Consider the following 15713-nt stretch of genomic DNA (forward strand, 5'->3'; position numbering starts at 1 on the left):
ATGTGTTTCTATCTTTGTTGACAAAAAATTTATCGTGTTGCAATGACGAGATGATTTTGTTTATTTCGAGTAATAATTAAGTTTTTGTGAAAATAATTTCTTGAGCACCATCAATAGCATACATAAGTGCTCCTGACATAACGGGGGTGTAGCTCAGAGCATTCTTTCTCCGGCACTCGCACGCGTCGGACGCAGGAATCATGGGCTCCCGCGGAGTGGCAAAGGCGGTCCTTGGTGGCCGTGGAAACACGATTACAGACGAAAGTGACAAGGATTATGAGATCATCTTGCCGAATCTGCCAACAGGACGTATTGTTGTGAACACAGTGTTTTTGCACGGTGATATTCGAGTGAGGCCTTTCAAGGTCGAAGATTTCCGAGACGCTCTGGACAAGGAACGACTGCTTCCCGACGTAATTGCATTGGGCGCCTACCAGACCAACCATGTGTGGGCCGTCACCTTTAACAGCCAGGAGGCGACGAAGAGGTTGACTGAACTGAAAGAACTCCAGGTCAAGGGACGTCGCTGCCTCGTTATCGACCCTCAGGAGCAGAAGGTGAGGCTGCGGCTTCACTGGCTGTTACACGGCGTTTCGGACGAAGATGTCCGCACGGCGTTGGCAGCGTTCGGGAAAGTTACAGAAGTGACCCGGGAACGCTGGCGTGTGGAAGGAGTCAATGAGAAGAATTCGACGACCCGCACTGTTTTCATTAAGCTGAAAAGCGGTATGAAAGTCGAGGACCTGCCTCATCAGATACGAGGCGCCGGTGAATTAGCCTCAGTGGTAGCCCCAGGTCGGCCTATGCAATGCCTGCGTTGCAGCGGAACAGGACATGTGCGTCGCGAGTGTAAGGTGCCTCGGTGCTCGCGCTGCCGGCGTTTCGAGCATGGGGACGCGGAATGCGTCCGTTCGTACGCCGCAGTGACCGCGTCAGCGGAGGCCGAAGATGCGTCAGAATACATTATGGACGTGACAGAAGCAGAGGACGCGGCTGAAGGTTGCGGAGATCAAGTCGCAGAAAGTTTGAACTGCACATCTGCAACATCAGTAGACGAATCTACACCGGCACCTGTTGATACTCAACCAGGTTCTGCAGCTGTATCGACCGATACAGCTGACAATGCGGTGACAGACGCAGGCTGTGAAGTAGACGGAGCGTCTGCCCAGGCATCGGAGCAAGGCCAAGTTGTCGATGGTGCCTCCTGTAGCGTTGGTTTCGACACGAAGATAAAAGGAAACACGTGCAACGCCAGCCGCGTCTCTTGGCCCAGCGGTGCCGTTTCAGCCTTTAAAAGACCATTGGAAGACCCTGTGAAGACGGCAGACAAGAACAGTGCAAGTAGCGTGGAAGAACCACCGGCAAAAACGCCGACTGGCAGACGCACCAGCATGAGAGCAAGAGCTGGTGGCACCACGGACAAAAAAGCTGTAAACAATTCTCTTCTACTGTGCAGTGAAACCGGGCGGTCGGACGGTCCTGGAGGCGTCTAGCGTAGCGCTAGACGTGCAAGGTAAGCGCCATGCTCCGGGCCTAACTCCTCCACATGGTTGTAATGGCGCCTCAAGTATCATTTAGCTTCGCCACGCTGAATGTTAGAGGCTTGGCTTCAAAGAAGAAGCAAAGCCAAGTCTACCGGTTGTTATTGGAAGAAAATCTGGACGTGCTTGCAGTGCAGGAGACGAAAGTTGAAGGCGAGGAGGAGACTGGGAGCATGGTGCTTAAGTTTACATCACGGTATTTTGCCACTGTGAGCCAGGTCATAGGCACATCAGGGGGATGTGTTCTTTTTGTTAGAAAACTGCCAGGATTAGTCATAGAAAATGTCTTTTCTTGCTCTTCAGGCCGAGTAGTATGGTGTGATATTGTTTATTGTGACACTGAATGGCGCATTATATGTGTTTATGCTCCAACTATTGGCCAGGAAAGATCGGTTTTTTTTCCAATTTACGTCAACATATGTGTACTGGTAGGAAACTCTTATTGGTGGGTGATTTCAACTGTGTCTTGAATGAAAGTGATAGATCAAGCAGGCGCAACGTTAAAGATAGAAGCAGTGATGTCCTGGCACAGGTGATTATTGAACACGAATTAGTAGATGTTGCGGAGTGTTTGCATAGCTCCCGAGATGTGAAGTATACCCACTTTCAAGGCACAAGTAATGCACGTTTGGATCGACTTTACCTTACTGCAGATGCGATAACCCAGTGTAGCAGTTATAATGTTGTCCCTGTTTCCTTTTCAGATCACTGTCTGGTAAATTGCAATATCGGGTCAAAAAAAGAAAGGAACGCCTTTTCTTGGGAACAGTGGAAAATGAACTCTAACCTCTTAAAGGACGAGTCGTTTAGCGCATCAGTTATTAAAGAAATAAGTAATATTAACAAAGAGTGTATGGACAAAATAGGAGAAGAATGGGAGCTATTCAAGCAGCGAATTAAAATAAAAGCAATAGAGAGATCTAGCGTTTTATCTTTTGAATCTAAGAAGAATGAGAAAGAGCTTAGACGAACACTTGAGAGACTAACAGCTCTTGAATGTGAAAAACCTGGAGTATATGGTGATGATTTGCGGAGTATTAAACAGAGGTTAGAGGTATATGAGGAGGAACGCTATCGCGGAGCGCTAGTGCGAGCCAGAGCAGCATCAATGACTGTGGATGATCGCCCGACGAAACGAGCGCTTGGGTTAGAGAAGAGTCATGCCAGACGAAATCACATAGATGCCATTGAAGTCAACGGTATCGAAGTTTCGGACAATGAGAGCATAGGACGAGCGTTTGGCAAACACTACGAAGGACTCTTCGCTGCCACGCCCATTGATTCAGAGGAATTTAAGCAAGAGTTCCTTAGCAGAATGCCGAAGTTGTCAGATAACACCAAATCAGCTTTAGAGCTATCTATAACGCCGACGGAAGTAGAAAGGGCTATAGATAAAATGAATCCTGGTAAATCTCCAGGGCCGGACGGGCTTAGTGCTTCGTTTTATAAGGAGTTCAAAAATGAATTATCCCAAGTACTTGCAGATGTCTTTAATCAAGCTTATAAACTTAATGTCCTCCCTAGGTCCTTTAGTGAAGCACATACAGTTTTGATACCTAAGACAGAACACTCGGAGAAGTTAAAATTAGTTTCTTCGTATAGACCGATATCACTAACTAATTGTGATTACAAAATTTTAATGAAAGTACTAGCACGGCGACTTCAAGGGGTAATCAAAGAATTAGTAGGGCCTCACAAAACATGTGGGATTATGGGACGCTCCATTGTGACTAATATACACAAGATGCGCTGTGTGCTCGAGTGTAGCGATGCCAATCAAGTAGGGGTAGCCATTCTACAGATTGATCTCGAGAAAGCATTTTATTGTGTTTCCCACAACCTTTTGCTTGCCATTCTTGACCATGTCAACGTTGGTTTTGTAATCAGAGGTGGAGTATCTATGGCATTCCGGAACTGCACAACCCGACTGGTAATCAATAAGACGCTAGGAGATACAATTAACATAAAGCGTTCTGTTCGTCAGGGCTTCCCGCTGAGCCCCCTACTTTTCAGTTTATATATAGAATCGTTGTGCTTAGCAATAGCTCAAAACAGTTGCATTCGTGGCTATAGATTACAAGAATCCGAAGTTAAAATTTTGGCATATGCCGGCGATGTGGCTGTTTGTTGCATCGATCAAGATAGTGTTATCATTACCATCAGTGTGGTTAAAACGTTCGGCAAGGCAACTGGCAGTCTAGTAAACTGGGGAAAGTGTCTGGGTTTCTGGCATGGAGAGTGGTCATCAAAACCAGACTATTTTGCCAATGTTAAATGGGTGACCACACCTGTCAAGTACTTAGGGGTGCCTCTGGAATTTTATAAAGATAATGAGAACTACTGGCAAGAACAAGCGAAAGAAATCCGGACGAAAGCTAATAGATGCAACGGTAATCATCTGTCAGTGTTTGCTAGGGCGACTGTCTGTAATCTTTTCTTTGCCTCAAAACTTTGGTATGTGATGCAAGTATTGCATTGTTCTAGGGCAAACATACAGAAGTTCCATCGTATCTCCGCAGTGTTCGTGTGGGCTTCGAACTGGGAGAGATGCAGTCGAACTAATCTGTTTCGAAAAGTGAAACACCGAGGGCTTGGTTTAACACATCTTTTCATACGCCAAGTCGTAAATAGGTTCTTTTTTTTGGCTACACAAGGGACCCTTTCTTACGTACAGTGTGCCAAATGAGACTGACGCGGGCTTTACCTGGATATGTGGTTAGCACGCATGACATGACCGGTGCTGTGCGCGGGTATCTTAAAGAGGTTATTCTAAGTGTACGGTTTTTATCTGTTAGATTTTCCAATGAATATTTGTTTTCAGTGACTCGAAAGAAGTTGTACAAAGATGTATGCGATGTTGTTTTACCTGAACCGCTGTACCGTGCCATGTACGCTGGAGGTGAAGGGAAAGATGTTCTTAAACGAGTGAAGAGAATGCAAGTGGCTCCTGGCGCGAAGTCTTTCTTTTTCAAGCTGCACACAGGTACACTATCAGTAAGGACATTTCAAGCAGACCGTGGTTTTTACTTACCTTGGGGGACAAATTGCCTTATCTGTAAAAAACCGGAAAATATTGACCATGTTTTCTTACATTGTTGGGAAGGAGTATATTTTTGGGATGTACTTCAAAGGACGTTACAGAAAGAATTACCTTTAAATTCATATGGTATAAGATTTCTGCCAATAGTGGACGAAGAGGGAATGCCTTTTGATTTGATTAGGCTATGTGGACTTCACTGTTTATGGCGGGCCCGTATGGCGGGTTTCTATCGCGATCAGGATGCACGGCCTGCACGAATGTATTTCCGTGAATGTATGGCCAAGTATGTTGAACTGCAGAAAACGCAGGAGATTTTACCTGAGTGGTTGTCGAGGGTGGAGCCCTTGGCAGCACTTAGGGAATTTTAAGTTTCTGCCGGACTGTTACTGCTTGTTTTTGTTCTGCTTATGGTTTGATGTATGCGCCTGTGAACAGGCAATAAAGCAAAAAAAAGGTGTAGCTCAGAGGTAGAGCGCTTGCTTCGCATGTGAGAAGTCCCGGGTTCGAACCCCGGCACCTCCAAAGTGCTCTCGACTTTAGCGCTATCTTTTTTATGTGTTGTAATACTACGGCAGCTTGAAATGCGAGGAGTGATTCTACTAAAACATTGCTGCCCTTTTCTTTTATGATAGAAATATGTTTCTTTTTTTGTTAACCAAAAAATTGTATCACGTTGCAATGACGAGATGATTTTGTTTATTTCGAGTAATAGTTTATTTTGTTGTTAAAATAATCTGTTGAGCACCATCAAACGCATAAATAAGTGCTCCTGACATAACAGGGGTGCAGCTAAGAGGTAGAGCGCTTGCTTCGCATGTGAGAAGTCCCTGGTTCGAACCGTGGCGCCTCCAGAGCTCTCTGAACTTTTGCGGCCCTACGCGGTGGTCTTGTGGCTAAGGTACTCGGCTGCTGACCCGCAGGTTCCGGGTTCGTTTCCCGGCTGCGCGGGCTGCATTTCCGATAGAGGCGGAAATAATGTAGGCCCGTGTGCTCAGATTTGGGTTCACGTTAAAGAACCCCAGGTGGTCGAAATTTCCGGAGCCCTCCACTACGGCGTCTCTCATAATCATGAGGTGGTTTTGGGACGTGCAACCCCACAAATCAATCAATTTGAACTTTCGCGCTATCTTTTTTGTGTTGTACTACTACGGCACCATGAAATGCGACGAGATAATCTACTAAAACATCGGTGCCCTTTCCTTTATGATAGAAATGTGTTTCTATCTTTGTTGACAAAAAATTTATCGCGTTGCAATGACGAGATGATTTTGTTTTTTTCGAGAAATAATTAAATTTTTGTGAAAATAATTTCTTGAGCACCATCAATAGCATACATAAGTGCTCCTGACATAACGGGGGTGTAGCTCCGAGGTAGAGCGCTTGCTTCGCATGTGAGAAGTCCCGGGTTCGAACCCCGGCACCTCCAAAGTGCTCTCGACTTTAGTGCTATCTTTTTTATGTGTTGTAATACTACGGCAGCTTGAAATGCGACGAGTGATTCTACTAAAACATTGCTGCCCTTTTCTTTTATGATAGAAATATGTTTCTTTTTTTGTTAACCAAAAAATTGTTTCACGTTGCAATGACGAGATGATTTTGTTTATTTCGAGTAATAATTTATTTTGTTGTTAAAATAATCTGTTGAGCACCATCAAACGCATAAATAAGTGCTCCTGACATAACAGGGGTGCAGCTCAGAGGTAGAGCGCTTGCTTCGCATGTGAGAAGTCCCTGGTTTGAACCGTGGCGCCTCCAGAGCTCTCTGAATTTTTGCGGCGCCTACGCGGTGGTCTAGTGGCTAAGGTACTCGGCTGCTGACCCGCAGGTTGCGGGTTCGTTTCCCGGCTGCGGCGGCTGCATTTCCGATAGAGGCGGAAATGTTGTAGGCCCGTGTGCTCAGATTTGGGTGCACGTTAAATAACCCCAGGTGGTCAAAGTTTCCGGAGCCCTCCACTACGGCGTCTCTCATATAGATGATGTGGTTTTGGGACGTGCAACCCCACAAATCAATCAATTTGAACTTTTGCGCTAACTTTTTTGTGTTGTACTACTACGGCACCATGAAATGCGACGAGATAATCTACAAAAACATCGGTGCTCTTTCCTTTATGATAGAAATGTGTTTCTATCTTTGTTGACAAAAAATTTATCGCGTTGCAATGAGGAGATGATTTTGTTTATTTCGAGTAATAGTTATATTTTTGTGAAAATAATTTCTTGAGCACCAACAATAGCATACATAAGTGCTCCTGACATAGCGGGGGTGTAGCTCAGAAGCAGAGCGCTTGCTTCGCATGTGCGAAGTCCCGGGTTCGAACCCTGGCACCTCCAAAGTGCTCTCAACTTTAGCGCTATCTTTTTTTATGTGTTGTAATAGTACGGCAGCTTAAAATGCGACGAGTGATTCTACTAAAACATTGCTGCCCTTTTCTTTTAAGATAGAAATATGTTTCTTTCTTTGTTAACAAAAAATTGTATCACGTTGCAATGACGAGATGATTTTGTTTATTTCGAGTAATTATTTATTTTGTTGTTAAAATAATCTGTTGAGCACCATCAAACGCATAAATAAGTGCTCCTGACATAACAGGGGTGCAGCTCAGAAGCAGAGCGCTTGCTTCGCATGTGAAAAGTCCCTGGTTCAAACCGTGGCGCCTCCAGAGTTCTCTGAACTTTTGCGGCCCCTCCGCGGTGGTCTAGTGGCTAAGGCACTCGGCTGCTGACCCGCTGGTCGCGGGTTCGTTTCCCGGCTGCGGCGGCTGCATTTCCGATGGAGGCGGAAATGTTGTAGGCCCGTGTGCTCAGATTTGGGTGCACGTTAAAGAACCCCAGGTGGTCGAAATTTCCGGAGCCCTCCACTACGGCGTCTCTCATAATCATGAGGTGGTTTTGGGACGTGCAACCCCACAAATCAATCAATTTGAACTTTCGCGCTATCTTTTTTGTGTTGTACTACTACGGCACCATGAAATGCGACGAGATAATCTACTAAAACATCGGTGCCCATTCCTTTGAGATAGAAATGTGTTTCTATCTTTGTTGACAAAAAATTTATCGCGTTGCAATGACGAGATGATTTTGTTTTTTTCGAGAAATAATTAATTTTTTGTGAAAACAATTTCTTGAGCACCATCCATAGCATACATAAGTGCTCCTGACATAACGGGGGTGTAGCTCAGTGGCAGAGCGCTTGCTTCGCATGTGAGAAGTCCCGGGTTCGAACCCCGGCACCTCCAAAGTGCTCTCGACTTTAGCGCTATCTTTTTAATGTGTTGTAATACTACGGCAGCTTGAAATGCGACGAGTGATTCTACTAAAACATTGCTGCCCTTTTCTTTTATAATAGAAATATGTTTCTTTCTTTGTTGACGAAAAAATTGTATCACGTTGCAATGACGAGATGATTTTGTTTATTTCGAGTAATAATTTATTTGGTTGTTAAAATAATCTGTTGAGCACCATCAAACGCATAAATAAGTGCTTCTGACATAACAGGGGCGCAGCTCAGAGGTAGAGCGCTTGCTTCGCATGTGAGAAGTCCCTGGTTCAAACCGTGGCGCCTCCAGAGCTCTCTGAACTTTTGCGGCCCCTCCGTGGGGGTCTAGTGGCTAAGGCACTCGGCTGCTGACCCGCAGGACGCGGGTTCGTTTCCCGGCTGCGGCGGCTGCAATTCCGATGGAGGCGGAAATGTTGTAGGCCCATGTGCTCAGATTTGGGTGCACGTTAAAGAACCCCAGGTGATCGAAATTTCCGGAGCCCTCCACTATGGCGTTTCTCATTGTCATATGGTGGTTTTGGGACGTGAAACCCCACAAATAAATCAATTTGAACTTTTGCGCTATCTTTTTTGTGTTGTACTACTACGGCACCATGAAATGCGACGAGATAATCTACTAAAACATCGGTGCTCTTTCCTTTATGATGGAAATGTGTTTCTATCTTTGTTGACAAAAAATTTATCGCGTTGCAATGACGAGATGATTTTGTTTATTTCGAGTAATAGTTATATTTTTGTGAAAATAATTTCTTGAGCACCAACAATAGCATACATAAGTGCTCCTGACGTAGCGGGGGTGTAGCTCAGAGGCAGAGCGCTTGCTTCGCATGTGCGAAGTCCCGGGTTCGAACCCTGGCACCTCCAAAGTGCTCTCAACTTTAGCGCTATCTTTTTTTATGTGTTGTAATACTACGGCAGCTTGAAATGCGACGAGTGATTCTACTAAAACATTGCTGCCCTTTTCTTTTATGATAGAAATATGTTTCTTTCTTTGTTAACAAAAAATTGTATCACGTTGCAATGACGAGATGATTTTGTTCATTTCGAGTAATTATTTATTTTGTTGTTAAAATATTCTGTTGAGCACCATCAAACGCATAAATAAGTGCTCCTGACATAACAGGGGTGCAGCTCAGAAGCAGAGCGCTTGCTTCGCATGTGAGAAGTCCCTGGTTCAAACCGTGGCGCCTCCAGAGTTCTCTGAACTTTTGCGGCCCCTCCGCGGTGGTCTAGTGGCTAAGGCACTCGGCTGCTGACCCGCTGGTCGCGGGTTCCTTTCCCGGCTGCGGCGGCTGCATTTCCGATGGAGGCGGAAATGTTGTAGGCCCGTGTGCTCAGATTTGGGTGCACGTTAAAGAACCCCAGGTGGTCGAAATTTCCGGAGCCCTCCACTACGGCGTCTCTCATAATCATGAGGTGGTTTTGGGACGTGCAACCCCACAAATCAATCAATTTGAACTTTCGCGCTATCTTTTTTGTGTTGTACTACTACGGCACCATGAAATGCGACGAGATAATCTACTAAAACATCGGTGCCCTTTCCTTTGAGATAGAAATGTGTTTCTATCTTTGTTGACAAAAAATTTATCGCGTTGCAATGACGAGATGATTTTGTTTTTTTCGAGAAATAATTAATTTTTTGTGAAAACAATTTCTTGAGCACCATCAATAGCATACATAAGTGCTCCTGACATAACGGGGGTGTAGCTCAGTGGCAGAGCGCTTGCTTCGCATGTGAGAAGTCCCGGGTTCGAACCCCGGCACCTCCAAAGTGCTCTCGACTTTAGCGCTATCTTTTTAATGTGTTGTAATACTACGGCAGCTTGAAATGCGACGAGTGATTCTACTAAAACATTGCTGCCCTTTTCTTTTATGATAGAAATATGTTTCTTTCTTTGTTAACAAAAAATTGTATCACGTTGCAATGACGAGATGATTTTGTTTATTTCGAGTAATAGTTTATTTTGTTGTTAAAATAATCTGTTGAGCACCATCAAACGCATAAATAAGTGCTCCTGACATAACAGGGGTGCAGCTAAGAGGTAGAGCGCTTGCTTCGCATGTGAGAAGTCCCTGGTTCGAACCGTGGCGGCTCCAGAGCACTCTGAACTTTTGCGGCCCCTACGCGGTGGTCTTGTGGCTAAGGTACTCGGCTGCTGACCCGCAGGTTCCGGGTTCGTTTCCCAGCTGCGGCGGCTGCATTTCCGATAGAGGCGGAAATAATGTAGGCCCGTGTGCTCAGATTTGGGTTCACGTTAAAGAACCCCAGGTGGTCGAAATTTCCGGAGCCCTCCACTACGGCGTCTCTCATAATCATGAGGTGGTTTTGGGACGTGCAACCCCACAAATCAATCAATTTGAACTTTCGCGCTATCTTTTTTGTGTTGTACTACTACGGCACCATGAAATGCGACGAGATAATCTACTAAAACATCAGTGCCCTTTCCTTTATGATAGAAATGTGTTTCTATCTTTGTTGACAAAAAATTTATCGCGTTGCAATGACGAGATGATTGTGTTTTTTTCGAGAAATAATTAATTTTTTGTGAAAATAATTTCTTGAGCACCATCAATAGCATACATAAGTGCTCCTGACATAACGGGGGTGTAGCTCAGAGGTAGAGCGCTTGCTTCGCATGTGAGAAGTCCCGGGTTCGAACCCCGGCACCTCCAAAGTGCTCTTGACTTTAGTGCTATCTTTTTTATGTGTTGTAAAACAACGGCAGCTTGAAATGCGACGAGTGATTCTACTAAAACATTGCTGCCCTTTTCTTTTATGATAGAAATATGTTTCTTTTTTTGTTAACCAAAAAATTGTTTCACGTTGCAATGACGAGATGATTTTGTTTATTTCGAGTAATAATTTATTTTTTGTTAAAATAATCTGTTGAGCACCATCAAACGCATAAATAAGTGCTGCTGACATAACGGGGGTGTAGCTCAGAGGTAGAGTGCTTGCTTCGCATCTGAGAAGTCCCGGGTTCGAACCCCGCCACCTCCAGAGCTCTCTGAACTTTTGCGGCCCTTCCGCGGTGGTCTAGTGGATAAGGTACTCGGCTGCTGACCCGCAGGTCACGGGTTCGTTTCCCGGCTGCGGCGGCTGCATTTCCGATGGGGGCGGAAATGTTGTAGGCCCGTGTGCTCAGATTTGGGTTCACGTTAAAGAACCCCAGGTGGTCGAAATTTCCGGAGCCCTCCACTACGGCGTCTCTCATAATCATGAGGTGGTTTTGGGACTGCAACCCCACAAATCAATCAATTTGAACTTTTGCGCTAACTTTTTTGTGTTGTACTGCTACGGCACCATGAAATACGACGAGATAATCTACTAAAACATCGGTGCCCTTTCCTTTATGATAGAAATGTGTTTCTATCTTTGTTGACAAAAAATTTATCGTGTTGCAATGACGAGATGATTTTGTTTATTTCGAGTAATAATTAAGTTTTTGTGAAAATAATTTCTTGAGCACCATCAATAGCATACATAAGTGCTCCTGACATAACGGGGGTGTAGCTCAGAGCATTCTTTCTCCGGCACTCGCACGCGTCGGACGCAGGAATCATGGGCTCCCGCGGAGTGGCAAAGGCGGTCCTTGGTGGCCGTGGAAACACGATTACAGACGAAAGTGACAAGGATTATGAGATCATCTTGCCGAATCTGCCAACAGGACGTATTGTTGTGAACACAGTGTTTTTGCACGGTGATATTCGAGTGAGGCTTTCAAGGTCGAAGATTTCCGAGACGCTCTGGACAAGGAACGACTGCTTCCCGACGTAATTGCATTGGGCGCCTACCAGACAAACCATGTGTGGGCCGTCACCTTTAACAGCCAGGAGGCGACGAAGAGGTTGACTGAACTGAAAGAACTCCAGGTCAAGGGACGTCGCTGCCTCGTTATCGACCCTCAGGAGCAGAAGGTGAGGCTGCGGCTTCACTGGCTGTTACACGGCGTTTCGGACGAAGATGTCCGCACGGCGTTGGCAGCGTTCGGGAAAGTTACAGAAGTGACCCGGGAACGCTGGCGTGTGGAAGGAGTCAATGAGAAGAATTCGACGACCCGCACTGTTTTCATTAAGCTGAAAAGCGGTATGAAAGTCGAGGACCTGCCTCATCAGATACGAGGCGCCGGTGAATTAGCCTCAGTGGTAGCCCCAGGTCGGCCTATGCAATGCCTGCGTTGCAGCGGAACAGGACATGTGCGTCGCGAGTGTAAGGTGCCTCGGTGCTCGCGCTGCCGGCATTTCGAGCATGGGGACGCGGAATGCGTCCGTTCGTACGCCGCAGTGACCGCGTCAGCGGAGGCCGAAGATGCGTCAGAATACATTATGGACGTGACAGAAGCAGAGGACGCGGCTGAAGGTTGCGGAGATCAAGTCGCAGAAAGTTTGAACTGCACATCTGCAACATCAGTAGACGAATCTACACCGGCACCTGTTGATACTCAACCAGGTTCTGCAGCTGTATCGACCGATACAGCTGACAATGCGGTGACAGACGCAGGCTGTGAAGTAGACGGAGCATCTGCCCAGGCGTCGGAGCAAGGCCAAGTTGTCGATGGTGCCTCCTGTAGCGTTGGTTTCGACACGAAGATAGAAGGAAACACGTGCAACGCCAGCCGCGTCTCTTGGCCCAGCGGTGCCGTTTCAGCCTTTAAAAGACCATTGGAAGACCCTGTGAAGACGGCAGACAAGAAGAGTGCAAGTAGCGTGGAAGAACCACCGGCAAAAACGCCGACTGGCAGACGCACCAGCATGAGAGCAAGAGCTGGTGGCACCACGGACAAAAAAGCTGTAAACAATTCTCTTCTACTGTGCAGTGAAACCGGGCGGTCGGACGGTCCTGGAGGCGTCTAGCGTAGCGCTAGACGTGCAAGGTAAGCGCCATGCTCCGGGCCTAACTCCTCCACATGGTTGTAATGGCGCCTCAAGTATCATTTAGCTTCGCCACGCTGAATGTTAGAGGCTTGGCTTCAAAGAAGAAGCAAAGCCAAGTCTACCGGTTGTTATTGGAAGAAAATCTGGACGTGCTTGCAGTGCAGGAGACGAAAGTTGAAGGCGAGGAGGAGACTGGGAGCATGGTGCTTAAGTTTACATCACGGTATTTTGCCACTGTGAGCCAGGTCATAGGCACATCAGGGGGATGTGTTCTTTTTGTTAGAAAACTGCCAGGATTAGTCATAGAAAATGTCTTTTCTTGCTCTTCAGGCCGAGTAGTATGGTGTGATATTGTTTATTGTGACACTGAATGGCGCATTATATGTGTTTATGCTCCAACTATTGGCCAGGAAAGATCGGTTTTTTTTTCCAATTTACGTCAACATATGTGTACTGGTAGGAAACTCTTATTGGTGGGTGATTTCAACTGTGTCTTGAATGAAAGTGATAGATCAAGCAGGCGCAACGTTAAAGATAGAAGCAGTGATGTCCTGGCACAGGTGATTATTGAACGCGAATTAGTAGATGTTGCGGAGTGTTTGCATAGCTCCCGAGATGTGAAGTATACCCACTTTCAAGGCACAAGTAATGCACGTTTGGATCGACTTTACCTTACTGCAGATGCGATAACCCAGTGTAGCAGTTATAATGTTGTCCCTGTTTCCTTTTCAGATCACTGTCTGGTAAATTGCAATATCGGGTCAAAAAAAGAAAGGAACGCCTTTTCTTGGGAACAGTGGAAAATGAACTCTAACCTCTTAAAGGACGAGTCGTTTAGCGCATCAGTTATTAAAGAAATAAGTAATATTAACAAAGAGTGTATGGACAAAATAGGAGAAGAATGGGAGCTATTCAAGCAGCGAATTAAAATAAAAGCAATAGAGAGATCTAGCGTTTTATCTTTTGAATCTAAGAAGAATGAGAAAGAGCTTAGACGAACACTTGAGAGACTAACAGCTCTTGAATGTGAAAAACCTGGAGTATATGGTGATGATTTGCGGAGTATTAAACAGAGGTTAGAGGTATATGAGGAGGAACGCTATCGCGGAGCGCTAGTGCGAGCCAGAGCAGCATCAATGACTGTGGATGATCGCCCGACGAAACGAGCGCTTGGGTTAGAGAAGAGTCATGCCAGACGAAATCACATAGATGCCATTGAAGTCAACGGTATCGAAGTTTCGGACAATGAGAGCATAGGACGAGCGTTTGGCAAACACTACGAAGGACTCTTCGCTGCCACGCCCATTGATTCAGAGGAATTTAAGCAAGAGTTCCTTAGCAGAATGCCGAAGTTGTCAGATAACACCAAATCAGCTTTAGAGCTATCTATAACGCCGACGGAAGTAGAAAGGGCTATAGATAAAATGAATCCTGGTAAATCTCCAGGGCCGGACGGGCTTAGTGCTTCGTTTTATAAGGAGTTCAAAAATGAATTATCCCAAGTACTTGCAGATGTCTTTAATCAAGCTTATAAACTTAATGTCCTCCCTAGGTCCTTTAGTGAAGCACATACAGTTTTGATACCTAAGACAGAACACTCGGAGAAGTTAAAATTAGTTTCTTCGTATAGACCGATATCACTAACTAATTGTGATTACAAAATTTTAATGAAAGTACTAGCACGGCGACTTCAAGGGGTAATCAAAGAATTAGTAGGGCCTCACAAAACATGTGGGATTATGGGACGCTCCATTGTGACTAATATACACAAGATGCGCTGTGTGCTCGAGTGTAGCGATGCCAATCAAGTAGGGGTAGCCATTCTACAGATTTATCTCGAGAAAGCATTTGATTGTGTTTCCCACAACCTTTTGCTTGCCATTCTTGACCATGTCAACGTTGGTTTTGTAATCAGAGATGGAGTATCTATGGCATTCCGGAACTGCACAACCCGACTGGTAATCAATAAGACGCTAGGAGATACAATTAACATAAAGCGTTCTGTTCGTCAGGGCTTCCCGCTGAGCCCCCTACTTTTCAGTTTATATATAGAATCGTTGTGCTTAGCAATAGCTCAAAACAGTTGCATTCGTGGCTATAGATTACAAGAATCCGAAGTTAAAATTTTGGCATATGCCGGCGATGTGGCTGTTTGTTGCATCGATCAAGATAGTGTTATCATTACCATCAGTGTGGTTAAAACGTTCGGCAAGGCAACTGGCAGTCTAGTAAACTGGGGAAAGTGTCTGGGTTTCTGGCATGGAGAGTGGTCATCAAAACCAGACTATTTTGCCAATGTTAAATGGGTGACCACACCTGTCAAGTACTTAGGGGTGCCTCTGGAATTTTATAAAGATAATGAGAACTACTGGCAAGAACAAGCGAAAGAAATCCGGACGAAAGCTAATAGATGCAACGGTAATAATCTGTCAGTGTTTGCTAGGGCGACTGTCTGTAATCTTTTCTTTGCCTCAAAACTTTGGTATGTGATGCAAGTATTGCATTGTTCTAGGGCAAACATACAGAAGTTCCATCGTATCTTCGCAGTGTTCGTGTGGGCTTCGAACTGGGAGAGATGCAGTCGAACTAATCTGTTTCGAAAAGTGAAACACGGAGGGCTTGGTTTAACACATCTTTTCATACGCCAAGTCGTAAATAGGTTCTTTTTTTTCGCTACACAAGGGACCCTTTCTTACGTACAGTGTGCCAAATGAGACTGACGCGGGCTTTACCTGGATATGTGGTTAGCACGCATGACATGACCGGTGCTGTGCGCGGGTATCTTAAAGAGGTTATTCTAAGTGTACGGTTTTTATCTGTTAGATTTTCCAATGAATATTTGTTTTCAGTGACTCGAAAGAAGTTGTACTAAGATGTATGCGATGTTGTTTTACCTGAACCGCTGTACCGTGCCATGTACGCTGGAGGTGAAGGGAAAGATGTTCTTAAACGAGTGAAGAGAATGCAAGTGGCTCCTGGC

The 15713-nt window shown here is 45.4% G+C and overlaps 4 non-coding genes across 4 annotated transcripts; all 4 read left to right on the forward strand.

Moving 5' to 3' along the window:
- The first annotated feature begins 5935 nt into the window (after positions 1–5935).
- TRNAA-CGC (transfer RNA alanine (anticodon CGC)) lies at positions 5936–6007 on the forward strand. Its single transcript has one exon. It is a non-coding gene; the product is annotated as a tRNA-Ala (tRNA).
- A 1738-nt stretch (positions 6008–7745) lies between these two features.
- Positions 7746–7817, forward strand: TRNAA-CGC (transfer RNA alanine (anticodon CGC)). The gene has a single exon. It is a non-coding gene; the product is annotated as a tRNA-Ala (tRNA).
- A 1738-nt stretch (positions 7818–9555) lies between these two features.
- On the forward strand, positions 9556–9627 carry TRNAA-CGC (transfer RNA alanine (anticodon CGC)). Its single transcript has one exon. It is a non-coding gene; the product is annotated as a tRNA-Ala (tRNA).
- An 832-nt stretch (positions 9628–10459) lies between these two features.
- On the forward strand, positions 10460–10531 carry TRNAA-CGC (transfer RNA alanine (anticodon CGC)). Its single transcript has one exon. It is a non-coding gene; the product is annotated as a tRNA-Ala (tRNA).
- Positions 10532–15713: the final 5182 nt, after the last annotated feature.

This window comes from Rhipicephalus microplus, chromosome X, assembly GCF_043290135.1.
Source record: "Rhipicephalus microplus isolate Deutch F79 chromosome X, USDA_Rmic, whole genome shotgun sequence".
Classification (NCBI taxonomy): domain Eukaryota; kingdom Metazoa; phylum Arthropoda; class Arachnida; order Ixodida; family Ixodidae; genus Rhipicephalus; species Rhipicephalus microplus.